The following is a 23,645-nucleotide window of genomic DNA, read 5'->3' as shown; positions in this document are numbered from 1 at the left end:
ATCCACCAATGATTTCACTTTTTTGTCAAAGAATATAGTGAATTCCACTGCTTTCTTTGGAGAATCCTCCGGCAGGGAAGTTGAAGGAGAGCAGTTGGGCTTTTTGATGAGGTCGAATAGATTTTTAGGTCTGTTTTTGGCTGAGTCGAGGAGGGTTCTGAAGTGTGATGTTTTTTCAAGGAAGATTTGTTTGTGGTACTTGGATCTTGCTAAACGTAACTTAGCAAGATTAGATGTGGATGGAGCTTGTCTCCATTGTTTCTCAAGGATTCTCAGGTTCTTCCTTTATTCATAGAGGGATTTGTTGAACTAATGTGCTGAGGGAATAGGCCTTTTCCTTTTGCTTTGGAGAGGAGCGACATTATCGATTTCGACTGCAAGGACTGAAAGGCATTGGGAGGTGAGATTGTTGACATCCAAGTTCGGGTCTAGCCTTGGAAGTGATAGCATGGCGGAACTACAGAGTATCGAGGTCAATGTTTTTAGTGTTACGGAACAAGGTAGTAGTCCTTTTAGGTTGGCCAAGAGTAATAGAGTGTGATAGGTGAGGAGAGAAGGGGATGACGAAGTGGTCAGACCAGTCTACATGAATAGGGATAGCAATAGTAAGCATGTCTGCCTTAGAAATAACAAGGTCCAGAATTCAGCCCTTAGAGTCTATTGTTTCAGTGCAGTGTTGGATAAGATCTTTGCTGAGAGAAAAGTGGCCAGCATATTAGCAGAGGAGTCTTCCAACGAGCCCCAGTGAAGATTGAAGTCTCCCAGGAACATCTGTCTGTCACTTTGCGAGTATTGGTTGCTGATGAAGTCGGTGAGTTCCTCTAAAAAAAGAAGAAGAGCAGCCACCAGGCGGTGGTAAATGACATGAAATCTGAATGGTGTGCAGTGTTGCACTTGAAGCATTCGAATGAACGGAACGAGCTGTTAGGAAAAGTCTTAAGTTGAAGGGAGTTTCTAAAGATTATTGCAAAACCTCCCTCATTTTCTCTGTTCTGTCATTTCTAAAGATAGAGTAGTAGGTGGGTAACAGAAAATCAAACAGAATGAGAGGTGTCATTGAACCAGGTCTTTGTGAGGAAGAGCACATCGAGATTGTGGAGGATGATGGTGTCAGAAATGTCCAGTGTGTGTTTCATAGCAGATCTGCAGTTGTGGAGCAAACAGCGCAACTCTGACAAGACTGTTTTGGTGACGGGCGATTGGGCTATGAAGGGTGATGGGGATATTGTACTTGTAAGAGGGTGCGCGGGAGGAAGAAGGCAGGCCATTAGTTCTGACAGAAGAGATGGTGGGAATAGTGTAGATAGTAAAGTTACTTTAAGAGGGAAGTGGAAGGGGGTGGCGTTCGAGGTCTTGTAACTTGCCAGTAGGTTAGTGATGTCTGCAGAAGACAGATTGTGATTGGCTTTTTTGGGGCGTGGGGACAAGGTGTTTCTCAGGGGTTTGGGGAAGTGAGTATTTGCCAAGCGAGTTGGGGTGTTTGGAAAGGTGGAAATCTTAGTGCTTAAGTGTTAGACGGTAGCTTCAAGCTGGGAAATAGAGGTGATGAGAGATCCTAACTTATTTTCCAGAGAGAGTAGGGCTGAGCAGGGTAAGTTAGGTGGCTCGATGGGTACAGAGGTGAGTGCAATTGGTGAGGGAGGGCAGGGAGAGGTAGGAGTACGAGGGGGTGTTGGGGTACAAGGTTCAATGGTGGAGATAGATGATGGTTAAGAGAGGTTGTTGGTGCATCAGTTGTGAAAAGAGGGTTATCTTTGTTTAGGTTGTAGGAAGGATAAGAATTGAGGTCGAAAATAGGGGGAAATTGATACAGAATGAGGAGGGAGGGCGGGTAGCAAGGAGGGGAAAGAGGGGAGCCATAGAATGGCTGGAGGTTTGGGTAGAAGAGAGGGGAAGTGGTTAGAAAGGTCCTGTAAGCTAGGAGAGGTGGATGTGAGGGAATGGGCCCCAGGCAGAGTGAGGGGAGTTGGGTTGTAGGGTAGCTAAAGACAGAAAGTGTTTCTGCTGGGTCCGAGGGAGGGAAAGGAAAGGGATTACCGAAAGGGGATAGGGGTTGAGCAGCATTACTGGTTGGAATGGTGAATGAAGAGAGATGCAGGGGGTTAGTGAAGAATTCGGGATACAAGGCAAGGGGGGAGAGGGTAGAGAAGAAGAGAAGAGGAGGGAATATGGGAAATGTATGTAAAGTTAGCTTGGGGAATAGGTTGTAGGAGAGGAGGACTAAATAGGTGGTGGCAGGTAGGGGTAGGGAGAAGGAGGTAAAATTGGAATATCGGGATGGTGCAGAGTGGAAGAAGAGAGAGTATTAGCTAGAGGTATGGCCGACGTGTTGAGGGGGTGCACAATGGATGGGGGAGGAATGGGAGAGGAGGGAACTGGGGAAGAGGGGAAAGATGTTTGGCCTGTGCCTCCCGTGGAAGCGGTCTAATGGAGTATGGGGGGTTAGGGGAGGAGAAAGGGAGTAATGGGTGGAGCTAGATGAAGAATCAAGGGAGATCTCAGTTGCAGGGGGGAAGTAGAGAGAGGGGGAGAGGTGGTCAAAGAGAGAGACAGGTGTCTTGAGCTTGGATCAAGACAGTACCATTGTAATAAAGTGAGAAAGTGAGGGAGCCGTTGAAACAAGTAGAGGGTGACATTTTTAGCTGTTTCCCATGTGGGAGGGATGAGGAGGAGGTGACGTTGAGGGAGTCATAGAAGCTGGTGGACCAGGAGGGGATGTCATGAGTGAAAAAAATGAAGTTGTTTTTGAGCCTCCAATGATCACCATTGTAGGATTGATCAACAAAGAGGGAATCAGGAAAACGTTTAATGGTGTTATGCTTGAACCGTTTCGCTGAAGCTTTAGACACATTAGGGGGATAAATGATTTTGAAGCAGTTAATTCCAGACTTAACTTGAGAGGTGGCCATGTTGGGAAATTGAGGAGGAGGAGGGTGATGGGGGAGGAGGAAGGTGCTGCTAGGGTAGAGGTAGTGAGAAGGAATATATGAAGATGAAGGAGGCACATATTCCAGTAGTCGAACGTAGTTATCCGATTAATGTGCGGTCAAGAGGTGTTGAGGTTAGCAGGGCAAAAGACTCTGGTCCAACCAAACATTTCCTGCGGCAAATGGGCCCTTAGTAAAGTAATCAGCAGACAAGGGTCATAGTATGTATAATCATGTCGGCATTGGGACCTATCCACTTTGACCACCCATGAGGTGGCTGGGGTGAAGAGGTTAAAGACCTTGGTGATGAGTGCTTTCTTTGGCGGCTTAGGCACTGAAGCACAGCGTCAATCCGGGGCCTCTCTCTGGAGAGGTGATTGAGCGTAGTGGTAGCATGTTGGGAAGGCACAGAGAACTTGCTGTACAGTGCCAATGGGGCCCCTGATTCACGGCTGTCATAGCGTCCCGTGACTCGTCTCTGCTCTGTAGACTGACTGCACTAGACAGCTCACAGGGCAATGGATGGTGCACGAAGGTTGGGGCAGGCGAGGAGACGTAGAGGGCCTGCTCTGTGACCTAGGCTCAAGGCTGCATGCCGAAGCCTGAAAGCACCTGACGATGCCATTTTAGAGTCGGACTGTCGGAACCCAGGGTTTCTGCAACCGTTGTGGGCAAATCAGGGGGACCCCTCCCAAGACCGGAGGCAATGAGGCGGCTGAGGCCCCCCCTGGGGTTTGTCTCCTTGAAAAATGTGCCCCCCTCTGCTCACATTGGGGGCCACACAGGCCTAAACCTGAAATCGCCTGACCGACGCCATTCTGAAGTTATGCAATATAGTCCCATGGCTTCTACATTCGTTGTGGACAAATCAGGGGGACCCCTCGCACCGGGGGTAATGTATTGGCAGAAGCACCCCCCGGGTCAGCCTCCTTAAAATATGGGCCCCTTCTGCTCACTTTGGGGACCACAGGGGGACTAGTTCTGAAGTCGCCTGACTTACGCCATTTTGAAGTCAGGCAATCCGGTCCCAGGGCGTCTGCAATTGATGTGGGCATGACATAGGGACCCCTAACGACACCGGGGGCATTGCATTGGCTGAAGCTCCCCCGGAGGCAGCCTCATTAAGATATGGGCCCCCTCTCTCACCTTGGGGGCCACATATGGAGGAAGCAGGCTGAGGGAAAGCCAAAGAGATCTTATCACACCCCTGAGAAACCATCCAAAGGACGTGTATAGCCGATGCTGAAGAGGATCCAAAGAATTCAGAAGAGCTCCTGGTTGATTTCAAGGACCAGCTGGGCTTCTGAGCTGCCCTCAAGCAGGTGAAAAGACTGCGCCAATTTGGGTCTGCAGAGGTGTCGGGACTCCTACACGGTGTGAGAGCGGGTCCAGAGCGTTGGAGGGATTCACCCTAGTGACGAGTCACGATTATCGGTTTTGTAGAGAAGCCGGCGCTGGAGCTCTAGGCCCAGCAGGATGGACCCGGGATCAGGGAGCATGACCGCATCTAGGGGAGTGTGCACCGGACAGTCCAGTGGGTGAGTGACGATGGTGGGTGTCGAGGCAGCAGAGGGCGAGCGCGTCGAGTCTAAGACGGCTAGCCCTCCAGGTGCAGGAAAGCAACTCCAAGGTAGAGATTCGTAGTTCCCAAGAAGTTGGAGACACAATTGGGTGTCGATGCAAGGTGGATGGCTGGGTTAGCGGGGGATATTTACCGTTATGGTGATCTCCAACCCCAGGAGCTCAGCGGATGAGATCCTATCTCCTAAAGCACTCTGACACCACTATACAAAAATGCAAAAACAACAACAAAAAAGGAATGATCAAGGAAGTGCTTATAGGTTCGAGAAGTGAAGGGAGTGAAAAGAAGCACTCTGTAGAGTGTTAAACAAAACAACATGAGCAGACCTGTGAAATAAATATAGCAGTGGTCGGATGTGAGGGCAATCTGGCTGGGGTTGCCATAGGGCAGGTGGAACAAAAACACTTGTGTGAAGTGCTCACACACAGAGAGAAAAGAAGCTCTATTACAGGAGCAGTGGAAGGACACAAGTACTTGGTCCATGATCTGTGGGAGGGCTAAACACAAGAAGATGCATAGTGCACGCATGCCATGGATAAATGGGGACAAAGGATATGAGAGAGACAATGGAGCAAGCATATGGTAAGCCTATGAGTGGGCTGTAGCCCACAGATTAAATACAACATGTCTCTTTGAGACAATGCATGCGCTGTCTAGCCGAGACATAAAAGTGTTGTGGTCCAGGTAAGAAATATTTTGGGGCTTCTCGTTTGGAACAACTTTGAATGTATTTCAAGCCCCCAAGATGTTTAACAAAATGACACCAGGATACCCTCGCAGGTGATAATGTGCTTTCCAAATACACATGACATAACATAACATGACATAACATATGACTCATACATTGAACTTACAGAAATTGGTGAAAGCAAAACAGCTGAAAACTCAAGTTGTCAGGTAATTGCAGTCCAAAAGAGCCAAAAGAGAGCTTGAACAAGCTTTGATCAAACCATGTTTTTTACACTTATATGTTGATTCTTTTTGTCTTGCAGCAATATTTTACAAAGAATTCAAAGGCTGTCTAGCCTTTTCCTCCCACTGTAAGAAAGAGACACTGAGAGTAACTTTGTGGATGTTAAGTGTCTATTGCAACTAAGATAATTGTGACTGAATATAGTATAACACTCAGTATGCATATAGATAACTGCACGCCATTACGATCTGAGCAAAAGGCGCTAATTATTATAAGTTAGGCTTTCTGCTTATTTATAGTCTTAGCGGGATGCACAAACATTTAGAAGCAAGGCATTATTGAGCTGGGAACCAATTACTTTGCAGTGAGACAACGCCAAGCATATCTCCATGGTTACCGCAGGGACACTCACAGAGAACCCATATTCGGGTCACATCTGGCGCCAACTTCCGCAGAAAACCACGAGGACGTACTCAAAATCATCAATGAATACCAAATAGGTGGGCGTATGAGAAATTAACCCAACATTTTTCTTTTTTACTGGCTCACCTAATGAATGTCCTCTACGACACACCGCACGAAATCGGTAAATTTGACAATAGAGTTCTTAACGTCAGAATCCTCATAACCGCACAAAATGCAGGGCTCACAAGGAGGATCGGTAGGTGCATCAGAGGGTGAGACACCTTGTTGAAGTTGGTAGATTTTTGGGGGGCAGTGCATTAAAACAGCTGTAAAGATATGAGGCCTGTCTGTGCTTTTTTAGAGTCTGCTTTGAGGCACAGAGGCTAGTGAAGAGAATTACGCTTTTATGGGCTCTTCCTTCCAAAAATACATTCCCACCAACCAAATGCATAGAGCCTGCCTTGAGTAGCCAACATTAAACTCGCAACTGCACCATCATCTTACTGAAGTAGACATGGAAAGGTTGCACGCCCTGAATTTACTTACATATATTGACCACTAAAACTGCAGTAAGTAGCACTGTATATATTAAGAAATAAGATAAAACTGACTGGCACTGAGCACTCATTGAGCCTAAGAACATAAATTCACCAAAATACCAGTGGCATCACACGCCATTTGACCTTTACTTTCACTCATACACCCATGCTTACATATACATACACACACTCTCATATGAACAGACTAAACAGATTCTCATATGCAAGCACACACACAACATACATTTTTGAGCATTTTTCTACTTATCTCAGCTGCCTGGGAGGGTTGTATTCCAGCTAATAGTACTCCATTCTTTATTACACTACTAGCGAATAATATAGTGAATAAACTATTAATCACCATAAAACACTTAGAGAAAATGACGTCTATGCAGGAGAATAGCCGGTGAGTTCCTAGTACTGATTTTGCCAGTTCTGAGGTCAGGGGTCGTAAAGGCAGTGCCAGGGGTCACAAGGGGTGAGCAGGATTCACAACTGCGACCCCTGGCAAGCCCCAAATGATGTCAATGATTAAGCCATAAAACAAGATGGGAATTTGGGTGGATATTTCACTACAGGAATTCCAAGAGTTGAAACAGTGTTGTCAGTTCCTAGATTCAAACCTGTCAACTGGGGAGGGAGAAGCTTCCTGTTAGGAGTCTTAAAGGACTGGAACAATCTCCCTTTGCATATCAAAGCCCAACCCCAACTTTTGGCATTTAGGATGGTCCTCAAAACATGGCCTTATGTTAAGCTTTAAATGGTTGAGCTACTTGGTCTCTCTTCCTCAGCAAGCACGAAGATGCCCTTGGGGGCAAGCGAGCGCACTAGAAAATACTTCTAACATTAATATTAAAACCTGAACTTGGACAGGTAGAAAATAAAACAAATGTAGGTTCTCTGAAGAATAGGCCTTTCTCTTTTTGAAAAGATGTATATAGACATGAGAATACTGATATCATAACTGTTAGACATGGGGGTCTCTAGTTGGCAGAGGTGGATACCTTTGTCCAAATTGGGGCCTTGCTTCTAGTCAGGGAAAGGGGGATATACTGCTAAAATAATCCCTGCTCACCCCCTTGGTAGCTTGGCATGAGCAGACAGGCTTATCTCAGAGGCAGTGTGTAAAGCTTTTGTGAACACATACAGTAATACAGTGAAAACACTACAAATGGACACCACATCAGTTTAGAAAAATAAGTAATCTTTATCTAAACCAAAACAAGACCAAATGACAAAAATCACAATACGGTTATCAAGATATCCTAAAAAATAGGTTATTCACTCAAATAAAGCTTGTAGCAATAAATAACTCCACCTGGAGTCATTACGACTTCATGACAGATCAAAATCCCAAAGAACGGCGTCGATCGCGAGGTGCACGGCATCGGGCACGGAGTCAAGCAGACCCACAAAGAACAGTACCTTGGAATTGTGGAAAGCAAAGACGGTGCACAGCATTGGGGATGTGATGCTTCGTTGGCACCTGTGGCAGTGGTTCCTTACAACCCCAGGGAAGGTGATGCCTCTGTTCCTTACTGCAGGGCAGGGGAGGTGAGACATCAGTTCCTTACTATGTCGGGGAGGTGACGTCACGTATGGCGGAGAGGCGTCAGTTCCTTACGACGGTACGATGCTGAAGGATTCGGGAGTCACCCACGTTGAGGATCAGCTCCACGTTGATGAAGCACCGGTGTCGCTGAAGTCAGAGCTGCGGCCCGAGTCAGGACGGTGCGCAGTGGACGTCACAAGCGGTGTCCTCAGGTCCGGTGCAGGCAGCGCCTCGATGACGGCTTCGGACTCGAAATGGCACAGTGTCAGCAGGCGTCAGACCTATGGTGCAAGTCGGGGCAGTGCGTCATGCTCTTCACGAGCGGTGCCCACTGCTTTGGTGCAGGTTACAGCATCGCTCACCGGCATCGGTGTTGCAGTTTTCTTCTGTAGCAGCTGAAACAGCAGAGAGACAGAAGGGATGAAGTCTTTGTGTCCCTGAGACTTCAGAACAGGAGGCAAGCTCAGTTTCAAGCCCTTGGAGATCATCCTCAAGATCACAAAGCAAACAGCAAAATCCTTTTCTCCTTTCCTTGGCAGCAAGCAGCCACTGCAGGCCAACCCCAGACAGCAAACAGCACAGGGGCAGTATTCCTCATCAGCTTTTCTGGCTCTTCTCCTTGGAAAAGGTTTTTCTTGATTCCCAGAAGTGATCTGAAGGCACAGAGTGTCTGTACCTGACCAAAACCAGTTCTGTCCTCACTGGTGCAGCTTCCGGGCAGAAGGTTAAGACAGCATTGTTGAAGGCAGACCAGGCCCATTCAGGTGAAAATGAAATCTCCCCCTACTCTTAATGCAACCCAGGTCCATTCAGCCCAGCCCTGACTCATCAGACTTCTGGAGCCACAGCCCCTTTCCAGCCCCTGTTATCCAAAAGCCAGACATGCAATATGCAAACCTTGCAGAGGAACACTGGATGGTTAGGCAAGAAAATACCTACTTTCTAAAAGTGGTATTTTCAAACACAGAATGAAAAAGTCGTCCTCAGTAAAAGATGTACTTTTACATTCTGAGTTCAGCCATACTAAACTTTATTTTTCTACCTGGTTCCTTGGGCCAGTTATGTTTATAAGATGTTATAAACAAACTCCCCATTCTGTCCTATGGTAATAGGTAGCCTTGAAATAGTGAAAAACGAAATTGGCAGCAATTCACTATCAGGACATGCCACACACTTCAGAGCATGTCCTATCTTTCGTATATTTGTATTTATATAGCGCGAACATGACCCTAGTGGGTATCAGAGGGCTTTACATAAGAGTTGAGAGACACAAAAGGCAATGATATAAAGCAATAACAACCAATATAATGATATAAGGCAAAGATAAAAAAAAATAACAGCCAGTAAAAATGACAACAAAAAGACATAAAAGAGGCAGGCAATGGGGTAATATAATTGCCAAGTAGGCCATCAGCGTTACATGATAGCAGCCGAAAGGGCAAGAGTTTAGCGCAGGGGCTGAGCTTTGTCCAGCTATGCTGCAATACAGTCTTTAAATATCAATGAGATGTAGGTTAGACTTGGCATCAACAACTTTGCAAATGCCTATGAGATATGGGCCACGCATCTTTTCTACCATTTTCTTACAGCTCATTATCATGGAGAATGCTCTCATACAATTCACCCTGCCCACAGGGGTACCTTGGGCTTACCTTAGGGGTGACTAACATGTAGAAAAGGGAAGGTTTAGGGACTGGCAAGTGGGTGCACTTGCCAAGTCGACATGGCAGTCCCACACTGCACACAGGCTCTGCAATGACAGGCCAGAGTTACATTTTACAGGCAGCTTCTGTCCATACTCTCAGGGCCCACTAAGCTAACCCAAAGGGAACCCTTCTCCTCACCTGTGGACGACATCTGTGCAGCACCTAACCTTAACTTTCTCACAGGTGTATCCCAACAGACAGACAGTACCCACATGGCCAACACAGTGGTTTGACCTAGTCCACCCCTGGGGTGTGACTCCTGTCTCCCTCTGTCAAGACTAACACTACGTCTTGAAGAGTAAATCCTGAGACGAGTAGCAAAATCGCAGGGACGCAAGGGACCAACCTCCCTAAAGACTAACCTCTACCTTGAGGAATTATTAAACACTACTAGGTTTAGGCTAGACAAAGGGGAGGAGGGCCGGTACTGGACGTAGTGTTCTTGCTGACGACCTGCGAAACAACAAGAACCCTAAGTTTAATTTTTAACTCAACTCTCTTAGTCGATTCAAAAAGATTCTAACTTCTGTTCTCTTCCCTAAGTTCTAACTGTCGCCTACCTGCGTTCAGCTGTTGTCCGTCTTTCGTCCAGTATGTCTTTCTTGTCAGATGAGTTGGGAGAGTGTTCAGTCCTCTGTGTTGTTGTCTTCTTTTTGTGTTATCCCTTGGAAAGCGTCACTGGAAAGAACAAACAATTTGTTATCAAACCCCTTCCGAAAACTTAAGAGCAATTCCCCCTTCAGTCTGATTCCTTCAATAACACACCACTCTCCCAGTAACTTACTCTGTGTTACGATCTGTGTCTTCACTCTGTGACTTGCAATCTAAATAAAAGATTTCACCAAAGGGAGAAAACACAACAGACATGACATACAGAAATAATCTCTTTCTGATTACAGGGATTGCTTCCTCACACCTTCCTTAAAATAGAATACAAACTCTTAATATAGAATTCAAACTTTAAAATCCTGACTGTATTTCACATAAAATCTTTAGTTCTTGAAAGTCTCTTCAAAAGAGTTCCAAAAATTGTTCGGGGGTCCTTTCTTGCGAAGGGCGCCTTTAAAACCAAAACAAATTGCACTTATCTCTTTTGTCTCTTGTCCTTGCAGGTTCCGTTTTTAAAAGGAAAGTAGAAAGGCGCCTTTAAAACCAAAAGAAATTACACTTATCTCTTTTGTCTCTTGTCCTTGCAGGTTCCGTTTTTAAAAGGAAAGTATCGAGCAGTTTCTCTCTCTAGATGATGCCATGGATGCAGATTGAAGTTTCTTGATCTTCATTCAGGAAAGCAGCCATCCTCGAGGGTGGGAGAGAATCACACGACCTTCCTCTTGCGTTAGCGGAAGGCAAAGCGGCTTCCAGAAGGCTGGGTGCGGTTTAAACACCTGACCGCACCCAACCGCGCACCGCGCTTACGTGCGCTCAGCTGAAATAAACTGATGCGCACGCAAGAGATCAGAATGCAGAAAGCCTTACCTAAAGCGCTCACACTGATCTGACCTCGAGTTCCCAACCGCAGCGCCCCTGCAGCACCTAATCCTCTAAGAAACAAAATGATGCAGAATAAGTCTAAAGCAGAATGAAATCCTGAAATCAATTACGAAGTGAAAACCACAAATCTAGTTTACCAATAACATTACATCCGACAGTCACCAAACACAGAACCACAAAACATCACAATGGAGTGCAGGTGCACGGGAAAGGGTGGGTTTTATATTGGCAAATAAGGCCATAAAGTGCTTTAGGCCTCCTGAGGAGGCCTTCACACGGAAACGTGACACCCTCCCAGGGGCAACTCTGTCCACCAGGACAGTAAGCCACAGTGGCCACTGACAGCTGTCAGTGATGAAAGCCAGAACCCAGGCCTTTCAGGGTTCTCCAACCTCTGTGGCATCAGAGAGTGGGAGGCACTAGACCCAGGTGCCTGGCACCCTTGGTCCACTCTCCCTCCTGTCAGGTCAGGCATGACATCCTGACTCTGACCCACCAGCCCCGGACCTGTACCCGGTGGCTGGACAGGAGACAGGGGTGGGCTTTCCCACACCTGGTCTTCCTCCTCGGAGCTCAGAAACCTCCCACCTGGAGTGGTACCCCCTTCCAGAATTGTCAGGGCACCTGTGACAGGTGTTCTGCACAATTCGCCCACCAGTTCAGGGGTTCTATCCTGGCCTAGGGTCTGTACCCTTAGACTGGGCAGGGGTCAGGGATGAGGCTGCCCTCTCCCCCCCCCCCCTACTGGGGCCCTGCACCCTCCCACCTGGAGCGGTGCCCCCAGAAGACAAACCAGGAGGGTCACTGTTAGCAGTTGCCCCCTCCTCTAGGTCAGGGGGGACACCCTGAACCTGGCCCTCCAACCCAGGGTCTGAACCCTTAGCCTGGACATGTGCCTGGCAACCCAGGACTTCCGGGGGAGTACTCCCCCCCACGGGAAACAGCCCTCTGGAGTTGTGTCAGAGTCTGCCTGGCACAGGTCTCCAGCCTCCTGTCCTCCTAACAGAGCATGAAGACCTCCCAGGCCAGAAGTGGCCTCACCAGGGTCAGTCGTGGGGTGCTCCGACCTCAGAGCTGGCAACCACTGACCCACTGGTCCTTCCACTGGGGACTGCGTCCCCCTCTCATCCCTGTCTCTGGACTCATGCACCCTCCACACTGTAGCGGTGCAGCCAGACACAGTGCTGGTGTAATGCTGTTTACAGCAGTCTCCCCAGCTCAACTGACACCTTGGGATCCCTCCCAGGGGATGGCCTCCCGGTAAAGACTAGGCCCCCCTCCTGGTGATCACTCATGGAACCAACCGGGCCTTGGGACTGGGTTCTGGGCACCTCGGGATACCGTCCACTCCAACTCCTTCTCCTTTGAGACAGGACATAGGACCCTACACCCCTCCCACTACCCTTGGACATATCTGGGCTACCACCACCCTCCGCTACCTTATTTGGTTGGGGAAAACCTGAGCCACCACCTTTAGGATCACCTCAAGATGCCTCTTCAGACCCTCTGGAATCTCCCAAAAAGGTTTGCCTCCAGTGTGAGCTCCCTGGGGTCAGAGAACTCACACTCCAGCAGGTGTTAGCATAGCTCTGGAAAACAGGGACTTAAAATATGCTCTCCGTGAATTGAATCATACAACCCCACACAGGTTTTAACCAACCTATCTTTTGCCTTACCATCCAGTGCCTCGCACACGTACCCCACACCACTCTACTTGTCTCTGACACTTAACCAACACTCTTCTGGGACGTCTCTACACTCACACCGGACTTCTACCATGGAGGATCCCCTCTCCCTGCACCTCTTATCTAGAGTCAAAAGAGTGTCCCGCCCACCACTAGGACTATGAACCCCTGTGCCAGTTCCTCAATCTACCTTAGGGACACAGTGCACCACTGGAGCTACCTCATATCCTTGAACCCCTCGGTGTATGCTAATCCCCTCTTTCAAGTTAGGCGCCACATCTCAGCGTTTATGCATTGCTCCCTCAGCACAAGATAGCACAATTTTGCTGCCATCATCTGAGCTGGACTCCACCTCAACCCCAACCAAGTCCACTTCCTGAGCTACACACATTTTTTCTTCTTGGGTTAAGGCCCTCTTGGCCTCAGCCGTCTCAAACTCCACATCAAGCTCTCTCAGCCTCTGATCACAAGCCAGAAGCCAGACATATTTTTCTGTTTCTCCCTCATTTTCAGGTAAGTCCTCCTCCTCAGACTCCACTGGTAGTGTTGGCCCCCAGCGGAGCAACTCAGAATGAAATAGGGATGCCTACAGATCCTCCCTGGACCTTCTCTTCACAGGCAACCCCCTTTCCTTGCAGAACACTCGTAGCTCCTTCATTGTGTAGATGAACATGTGCCAGAAGTTAAGTTACATTTCTCAACAACTAACCAGAGTCCTAGTATCAAAAATACTTCCAGGAGGACGCCAGAAAACAGAAAAAAATGTATGTGGTTGCGTAATGTTCTGCATTCACTAGTCGTGTACACCAATCACTGTATGTAAATCATAAATGCAAGTCCAGGATTCTCAGCGCTGACCACCAATGTCAGGAACAGTGGGATATACACACAGCTGGTGGTGAATTTGGAGAAGGATACCTGCTAGGTAAATCAATGTGACACACCCTGATGTATACCTTTGATGAATGTGTTGGTCACTCTTATTAATGGCACTTCCTTTCCTATTTAGTTAACAGCGCATATGCCATGCGGGCATTTATCCTAACTCCATACCTCAACCCTTCTACCCCAAGTGAGAGGAGATACAATGTGGCACATAAATGCACGTGCAACGTTGTGGACTTCTAAAAAGCAGGTTCCGTTGCCTCCACAAAAGTGGAGGTGCACGTCAGTACCGCCCCATCATGCTACAAGGAAACTAACTGACTCTGAGGACGACGGTGTGGACTGTCCACAGCCAGAGCACAGCGCAGCAGGTGTGGCAGCAGCACCAGATGGAAGACACAGATGGGCTGAGAGAACACGCAACTATTTCTGAGTAAGTAAGGAGACATAGGCAGTTACTGTAAGCGAGTGACGGTGTTTAATTATAATACAACACCATCACTACACGAAGGGCGTCACATGCCAGGCCTAATTCAAATGCAGTTTCCACAACAAAAACAGGTTACATCACCCAGTGTGGTAAAACATGTGATGGTTGGCATCACTTCCTGCGCCCACGCGCTGCACTGCTGCGTTCCTTGGCCCCACTGTCCTCACTGCCAGTCTGTCCTGTGGCAGCACTGTGCCATTCGATGCGCTCCTGGACTCTGTGGGAGGGGACGTGATGCTACTGAGGCTAGTAGCCTCTTCACTTTCACCCCAATCACCTGTAGTGGCTTCCTTGTCGGTTTGTAGCACTTCTAGTGCACTGGTCACTGTGACCAGCCCCCTCGCCACATCACGGCTGCAGTGGGCCATCTCCTCCTGCATGGCCACAGAGCGCCTGCGGAGCAGAGAGGTGGCAGTGGAGAGGCGGTTCACTGCCTTGGTGTAGATGTCAATTTTCTGCCTCTCCCTGCGCCTTGCCAAACGGTCCTGATCCAATTTGCTGCACAGCAGCCTCACTGCCTCGGACATGTCCCTCATGCCCTCAGCCACAGTACTGTTCATGGAACAGATGCCCTACTCATTTCGCTGCATGTGCCCATTCATCTGCACCATCTGCCGCGTACTGACCTTATGGCTTTGCCTTGCAGGCGCTGTACCTTGAGCATGTTGCCCTCAAGTCCGGTGAACACACTCTCATCCTCACCCTGTGAAGGAGGACTGGCTGCCCTTGCCTTGCGGCGTCTGGCACGTGTGTGGGCGTGCTCTATGGGGGACAGTGAGCTTGCACCGTCGGCATCCTCAGCCACCGTGGACTGTTGTCCTCCTATGCTGTCCTCCTCATACACCTCCATCTGCAGGAGGCTGGCCACTGCATGCCTCCTGGCTCTGGGTGCTGGTGGCGTTGGTGGTGGTGGTGATGGTGATGGTGATGGTGGAGATGGTGGTGGAGTGATGTGCCCTGCAGGCAGCAGGACCTCCTCCTCCTGTGTCCTCTCTGTCCTGGGTGCCTTCCCTTTGCTCCCCTCTGCTGCCCTGCACGATGGCTCGCCTGTGAAGACAGAATGTACATTTGCTCACTTATCTGGCAGCATTTGCGTAATAATACATTTCATGCATGCCAATCACACTGACTGTCCTCTGCTTGCTAATTGCGTCACATGCCTTTGGGATCAGTGGACTGACTGTTCTGACAGGTGTAACTTCTGACTAAATCTCCCATAATGCATTGCTGGTTTTAAGTAAAACATGTACTGGACTCCGATTCACAATGCCTCATTAGGGATTGGGGTTAGGGAGTGGGGGGTACAGCATGCAGTGCAGGCATCTTACCTTGTTTGTTATCAGCGCTGGCTGAGCTGTCCGCATCCCCACTCCCACTCACACTCTCCGGCTGTAGGGTGGATTCGACCTGGAGATCCACGGCAGTTGTGGTCCTTTGTGACATCCTCAATTAGGACCTCCAGCTCCCTGTCGCTGAATTTGTTCTTTCTTTTTCTTTCAGCTGCCTCCTTCTCCCTCTCCTGCTTGTCCATTTTGCTCATTTTTGGCTGCAAATTGTAAGTAGAGTTGCTCCTAGCTGCTTTGCTCTGCTCCCTGCCTCACAAACAGCTCCAGGATCAGTGCAGCTGCATGGGTGTGGCCACTTCCTGGTTGAGCGGTAATGAGGATGCACAGGATTGGCTGATTCCACAATTACTGATTTTTTAAATTACCGAATCGCTATTTACCGAATCGGTATTAAGGATTCGGTGATAACAAATCGGTAATGGGAATTCGGTATTTATTTTTAACGATTCTTTCCGAATCGCAAATGTTTTGCGATTATTACCGAATCGGTAATTTTTACAGATTTTTTAAGTACATCTGAAATATCAAGTTCTTAATAGCGATTCGGTAAGAATCACTATTAAGGACTTGGTATTTCAGTATTACCTACATCTAGCCCCAAATAAATAAATAAAACAAATGTTGTGGCGCGCGCTTCATCGCATTTGGCAATGCAGCGCGCGCAATGTAATTTGTGTTATTTATTTATTTAGTTACTTAACTCTGCTCGGCCGTATACAATAGTTTACTACCCCCCACCCTGCCCTTCCCCCGCCCCTGCCACAATGCCCGCAGCACTCCCTTCACAAGCGGCTACTGAGTTTATTTTCATACTCCCACCACCGTACCTAGCTTCATGCACTCCCTACCCTCTTTCTCTACCCTTCTAATACCTCATCATGCATCCCACCTCCTAATACTACTCTTCTCCCTACTTCTTCATACTTCACCAATCACACACGTTTTTCCTGTCTCCACTAAAATCACAAGTCCGCCAATCTTGTGTTGAGCATCATCCACAAACAGGCTATGGTGGTTTAGATTCTAGACATAATTACAGGTACCCTTCAGATGTCAAATTGTAGAACTTGTCAAGTTTTCATAAGCATTCACAAACATTGCTTCAGAAACACTTTCAACCATATGCGTAGTGATGTGCATCATTACATGACACTGTATGACCCCCAAACACCCATCAAACAAAATCTTGAGTACCTCACTCTCCACACCACCATATATGGGAAATGTATCATACTGCTCATTACCCTACAGCTAAGAGAAACTTACCTGACACACCAATAGTTCCATCTCGATAAGTTTTTTATATAGCTCACATGGCAGACCATCAGACCCAGCAGCCTTACCAGATTTTGCTCTCTTTATTGCCTCCTCTACCTCTATGGTGGTTATTTCATCATCCAAAGAGGTCTCTCCAGTCCTAGCTACCCTATTCAATCAAATTCTAAGAGACGGCGAATTGCCACCTGAATCTTGGGATAATGCCACTATAACCCTCATCTTGAAGCCTGGCAAACCATCCTCAGATTGCGGCTCATATCGGCCTATCTCTATCTTAAACGCCGACTACAAAATCTTTGCCACTATATTGGCCAGTCGGTTGAGCCGAGTAGCACCTGATATTATAGATCCGAACCAAAAAGGGTTTATAAAGGGGAGACAGCTATGTGAGCTCACTTACAAACTATTAGGCTCTATAGACATAGCTATAAAAGAGGCTATCCCCTTGACTGTCCTCACGTTGGATGCTACCAAGGCCTTCGACAGGGTGAATTGGTTGTACCTGTCGGAGGCCTTGAGGAAGTTCAACGTAGGGGAAAGATTCCGCAGAATGATAGATCTGTTATATCGTTGCCCAACTGCTTCACTCCTGATAAATGGTGGTTTGACTGAGCCAGTCAAGGTTACGAGAGGAACTAGACAGGGTTGTCCCCTGTCCCCCCTCCTTTTTGATATATACATCGAGCCATTTGCCCAAACCTTAAGAGATAATATACTCATAAATCCTTTTACTTTTGGTGGCTGGGTTAAACAGGTGGCACTTTATGCGGACGACATCATGATTTTTACTACAAATGATGACGAAGCATACCCAGAGATAATTGATCTGGCCCTCAAATTTGGCAAAGTTTCAGGCTATGAGATTAATGCCCTAAAGACAGAGTCAATGTCCTGGAATATTAATAGAACTAACAATAACGGAACATCTAAAACCCAAATTCGCTACCTGGGGATAAACATAATTAAAGATATTAACTTGATTGCTTCTCTAAATTTCAACAAAATAGCTGCAGAATGCCGGAAACTGATGAGAGACTGGTCACACCTCCCGCTTACAGTTTTGGGTAGGGTTAACCTGGTGAAGATGAGTATCTTACCGAAGGCTTCTTTTCTGTTTAATTCAATCCCACTTTTTTTTTATCCAAAGTTAATTTCAAAGCTACAGAGCGCGATTACCAGCTTTATTTGGAATAGCAAGAGCCCCAGAATCTCGTGGAAGAAAATCAGACGTCGTAGGGAGAAGGGACGGTTGGCCGGTCCAGACCTTCAAATCTATGCATGGGCGTTTCAGCTCTCGCACACACGTATGTTGCTAAAAACTCCTACATCAACAGGGATGGGCCTTTTCTTTTCTACACTTTTGGAATGTGAAAGTGTAGACCACAATGGTTTCTTGTTTAAATTTGGAGACCCCAAATTCTTTAAGAAAATAAAATTGAAAGTTCTACAAGGTATTGCATATACTTGGTATAAAGTGAGGCAAGCGACTAATGTTGGCTACTACTCTGGTAAGGCTCCTATATGGAACTTACCAGCTCCTCCCTTGTGGACAATGGATGCACTTACCAATCCGCTAATAGAAGCTGGTATCTACAGTTGGGATGATCTGTTTATGGATGGATCATTGCTTTCATGGGACTATTTAATTAATAAAGTAGGCCCTAGTCTCTCGAGATTTAAATATATTCAGATCTCCAGCTGGTCACAGTCATATAAAGAGCTGCCAGCACGGATTAGTAAGTTGCCTATAGGAGGTTACAGCGACTTGGTAACATGTCTTCTAGACAGCCCAGTGGCAAAGAAAGAAATCTCTTGTTGGTATAACAAAATAATCGATGAAGTAGATGCTAACTTTCACTTACCAACATCACTATGGGCCGAACTAATGCCAGGTTTGGATGTGGAGGAGCTTTGGATGGCTTCTTGCTCAACACTCTGGGACCTAGTCAAACCTGCGTGGCTTCGTAGGAACCACCTTTTTACTATACATAGGGCATACTACTCCCCGCATAGGTTGACTAAGTTTTCATTAACAGGCCCAGTCTCATGTCCAAGATGCGGGTTAATCGCAGCATCAGACATCCATATGTTCTATGACTGTCCAAACTTATCCGCTTACTGGCAAGCCATTAGTAATAAGCTATCACAATCTTTGGGTGAACATATCTCTATAGACCTGGCTCTTGTTATCTTTGGTCTTAAAAGTAAAGCTCGTAATGCAGTAACCAACCTATTATTCTATGCCATTCTAGCGGCATGCAGGGAGATATGTAGACACTGGAAGGATGCTCAACCACCGACAGTGCATGAATGGCAAACATCACTTCTTCGAATTTCCAAACTCGACCTAGCCAGAGTAGGAAATCCCAATAGGAGAGCTTTCTGGGTTATGCTTGGATAGTAACGACAAACCTGTTTTTTTTTTTTGGTTTTTTCCCCAGGTCCAATGATTAATGCACGCATTACTTATCCTTCCTACCACGGCTGAGAGCCTTCGTGGTATGGGGGTCTCGATAACTCGGGCACTATCTACTAAGGCACTGCCCTAAGCGAGTTAGGATTTGGCCTGTGTACACTGTGCTGATGGGAACTGGTCTTCCTCCCTAAGAATTTTCCCACCAGCAACAAGCTGAGACAGCACAAAACGCGACCATTCATCCTCTTGCTCTATGGCGGCCTTTTGGTTTTGATAGATTGGAGCTATGCACGCAAATGAGGATAAAAAGAAAAAAAAAAAAAAAAAACAATAGTTCCATCTCTGAATGGGACCTTCTACACCTGTCAGACTTTCAAATCCGCTTGAATGTCACTGTACGCTTTTCCGTCACACAAACCCACAGAAATTCAATATTCAGATCACTAGAGCCTCCCGTACAACAGTGCTGCATACCGCTCATACAGCCAACCCACCTGGTGTAGGTTTGTTGCCCACGTACCACTTCAGGCGTCAGAAAGGAGAGGCCCTGAAACCTCTTGGAGAATAATGCACTTGTTCTGCTGCTTTCAAAACGTACACATGGCTACTTTCCGTCATTAACATAGCACACATCACCCACAAATCACACATTGAATTTGCAAGAGACTTTTACCACCCTGCAGACCTCAACTACCATAAAACACCAAATAGGTTTGAAAACGTCCAAAAACAGAATCCTTGAACTACAAGTACACCCAAGCATCAATCTTGACTCACTCATGGTTTATAATTACACATGCAAAACCCAAAAATCCACCCACTGAACTACTCACCTTCATATGTCCCCTCTGCAACCATGACACCCGTTGGCACACATTCAACTAAAATAGCTAAATGCATTCAGATGGTGTCTGTAACAAACCGCATTATTAGGCTAAGACAAAGAGAAGTAGCAGACTTCACAGCTATGGAGAACTCCTGCAAAGCCAGATCAATCTGGTTTCTATGATGAAAATGGTTTTCCGTGAGAAATACCGGATTCATCTTAGGTAGTTTGACATATGTAGCAAGGTCACACTCATGGATATAATACCATAATAATAGTACTTTCGGGAAGGTGACTTCAAATTTTCAAACCCTCAGAGAGAGTCTGGAGATCTGGAGTGCATATTGATGGCTCTTTTAGCTAGGATCAATGCAATTTTTAGAACTCTGGAGCTCACTTTAGTGCTTTTCAGGCCATGGTTTTGAACCAGCGGATGGGTTACTCACTCACAACGGTGATAGATATCCTGTATGCCGAAATATAAATCTCCTTACATCCAATGGGATTTATATTGTGACAGCGGGGATATCTGTCACCCTTGTGATGGAGCAACCCATCCGCCGAGATCTAAATCAGGGCCCTAGTAAACATACATCTATCTGCAGTAGTCCTAGTATTGTTCAGGATTCTTTCCAACTCATAGTTACCTGCCTCCAAAACTTTTCAATTCCAGGCACTATCAGGTGGTGCGCATGAAATCTGCATCAATCAGATTACGCCTTGGACATGCTTTATCTCTGTCCTAGCTATCCCGTTCACCCTGAGTGGAATGAGCTCATTTGCATGAAGGTACTTAAGTTGGGTGTAATGGAACCTCTTATTTCTATATACTCTATGGATATGTTCCAGGGCCAGGTCTCATTCCTCCTACTGAAAGTCCCACCAAAGTCTTTCTTCCTACTTATTCCTTACAGGTGTTAAATCAATCCTCACATAGACCAAAACTGATTTATACAGACAAGATATTAATTCTTAAAAATAAGTGATATTTCTAAAACCTCATGCTTTGCTAGTTCTGTGTAGGGATCTCCGCAAATATTACGTAATTCTCAGGTCAGCGTTGCCTATGTGAAAAGTTAAGATTCCGACAGCCCATCCTCATTCATCAGTTCCTCCCAACATCTGAGTGTCCCTTCCTCAAAACAGTCCCTAACCGTCAGTATATCTGTGGGAGATAGGGAGTGGGAGTAGGGGGATAGGAGAGGTGGGTGAGTAGAAAATTTAAAAAATGGAAAGAAAATGTGCCTGCTGTTGTGTCCCAGCCGCTCATTCTCCTACATCGCAGGAAGCACCCAGGCTCCCCTAAGCCAATCACAATGCTGCAATGCAGCGTTGTGATTGGTCTGAGTGCCGTAATTCAGGGCTCAGATGGGGACAGGAAACCTGTGCATGTTCCTCACCAGGATGTGCAGTACAGACTGGTGGGAAAGATGCAAAGTGCACATGAACTGTTTGGTCATCCCAAGAGGGCCGACCAAACAGTTCATGCACACTTAGGGAGTGAAAAACACTCCTTCCCCTGGCCTCTGCTCTGGCCAGCCCTGTCCTGCCTCCCCCCCACCAAGGAATGGAAAAATAAGATGATAATAACGTTCAGTTATTAGCATTTTATTTTTCCGCTGCAATGCTCTCAAAGCAGGGGGGCCACCCATCCTGCATGCTATAAGAAACCCTCCACCAACTGTAGGAAACCCCACCAATGGCAAAAGCAGGCGCATGCATGCACTTGATACTGCCACATTTTTAAAAACAGTTTCTTCTAACATCTTAACGCTATGTTTAACAATTGTGGCATTTTCATAGAAGTCTGACGCATTCCTATGAGCAGGTTTTCTCCTGCGCATCCCATTTACTCACAACACATCCAAAAAAGTCACCTGGCCACCCATGGCAGCAGTGCTGGTCTGTCATTGTATGACTTGTAGTGAGGTACGCTGTCTCCCATCATCCCATAATAAATCCTGCTGTAACAAATTCAATATAGTGAACCAAGCTGGTGGGATCCAGATCAGTGAATTTGCAAAGCAATATAAAACCCTGGGGAGAGGGATGCATAAGTGGGTAAGTGCCACCCAGGCCATTGCAGGGAGCTTCCTCATGCCTCAGACGTTTACACAGCAGTTGAGTACTCTGTGCGCACCTTCGAAATTTCACTCCCTTACATCCTTGTCTCCATGGCCCCTAAATATTGAAATATCCATTGTCCCCCCTTAATGTTCTCCTCCTCCATCAGCATGTGTCTGCGGTTTGCAGAAATTAAAAACACACAAGTATTATCTCAAATTTAATGAAAGCAAGATGTGTACCCCAACAATGTCAGCATTTGATGGATTTATTCTACTCCAGAACTCATGTTAGTCATATATATATATAGCGATATATTATGCTACTTATCGTGTAAGGGAATACCCCTTTCCCGCCACCCTTCCAGATTATATTCACAAATGGCTCTATGGATAGTGCAAATAACAAGATGGATAATGGGCAGCCAGGCAGGCCCCAGTCCTCATCTCAAATGCGTCTGATATATTTTGTCCTGCCTTTACCCTTTCTCGGGCCTCCGTATATAGAAGAGCTATCCATTTAAACCAGCCATTATTCAAATTCATGTGTTTCATTACTCGGCGCATCTAGCCCCCGTGTAGCTAATCAAAAGCTTTGTGGAGATCAACACTGCTTCCAGACATAGTGTTAGAGAAGTCTCATCAGGATCCGAAAAAGACAACTAATATTCAACGATGTGTTATGTTGCGTAGCAAAACTGTTATGGTCTTCAGGTATCAATTCCTGCATATATTGGAGCGTGTCATTAGCAAGAATCTTTAACTATTTAAGCTAGCTACTTTAAATGCTTCCCATTTTGAGTGTTTATGCGGCGCGGTGTTCCTATTGTGAGTGAAGTAATCAAATATGACGTCCGTTAGCATGTCACGAAGAATGGGGTCATGTAATAATTCAGGGCATAATGGAGGATTGGGGACAATTTTATCCCAGAGGTCATAGCATGAGCAATTGATTGTAGTCAGATAATGTGCCGGACATATTACGGAAATATGGCTCTCGCCATGTGTGATTCTCCCCTCAATCTGTGAAGACATCATTATTTTGTTTAACCGGACCTGTAAGTATTACACTGGGGTATAAAAGGAGTCTTTCCTAAGGTCACTGGTCCTATGCCTCTACACATCTCCGAGGTGCCAGGGCATAGCCAATTCTTTAAAGTAGTGGGCCGTCTAGTATTTTGGGGAGTCTAGCAATGGTGGGGTGGAATGGGCAAGGGCGATGTCCGCAATACAATTGAAAACTCATCCCATTATCTGTGAATCCAGCACATTTCCACTCAACTGTGTGGTTTAAGAGTTTAGAAGGGAAACATCCTTTACAACGAAACTTTTACAACGCAGTGCTATTACAACGCAGGTTTTAAAACGAAAACCATTACAACGCATTGCACTGGGGGGCGCTCTAGGATAGGGAATAGATTTAATTTACTATCCAACACCTTCCCTACTATCCACGGGGACTGGAGTTGGAATAGTAAATTAAACTATTCACTATCCAGCACCCCAAAGCGCTATGCGTTGTAACAGCATGCGTTGTAAAA

General features: G+C 46.6%; 1 long non-coding RNA gene across 1 annotated transcript in view; it reads right to left on the bottom strand.

Moving 5' to 3' along the window:
* Positions 1–10,545, bottom strand: part of LOC144767447 (uncharacterized) — a 32,571-nt gene extending 22,026 nt beyond the window's left edge. Inside the window, exons 1-2 of the long non-coding RNA XR_013598208.1 lie at positions 10,409–10,545; positions 10,185–10,302 (exon numbers count right to left, since the gene is read on the bottom strand). This is a non-coding gene — a long non-coding RNA (uncharacterized LOC144767447). The remainder of the gene's footprint in view (positions 1–10,184; positions 10,303–10,408) is intronic.
* Between the last annotated feature and the right edge of the window lie 13,100 nt (positions 10,546–23,645).

The sequence above is a fragment of the Lissotriton helveticus genome, chromosome 7, assembly GCF_964261635.1.
Source record: "Lissotriton helveticus chromosome 7, aLisHel1.1, whole genome shotgun sequence".
Lineage (NCBI taxonomy): Eukaryota > Metazoa > Chordata > Amphibia > Caudata > Salamandridae > Lissotriton > Lissotriton helveticus.
The sequence above is the reverse complement of the archived record's forward strand: the minus strand, read 5'-3'. Positions and strand labels throughout refer to the sequence as shown.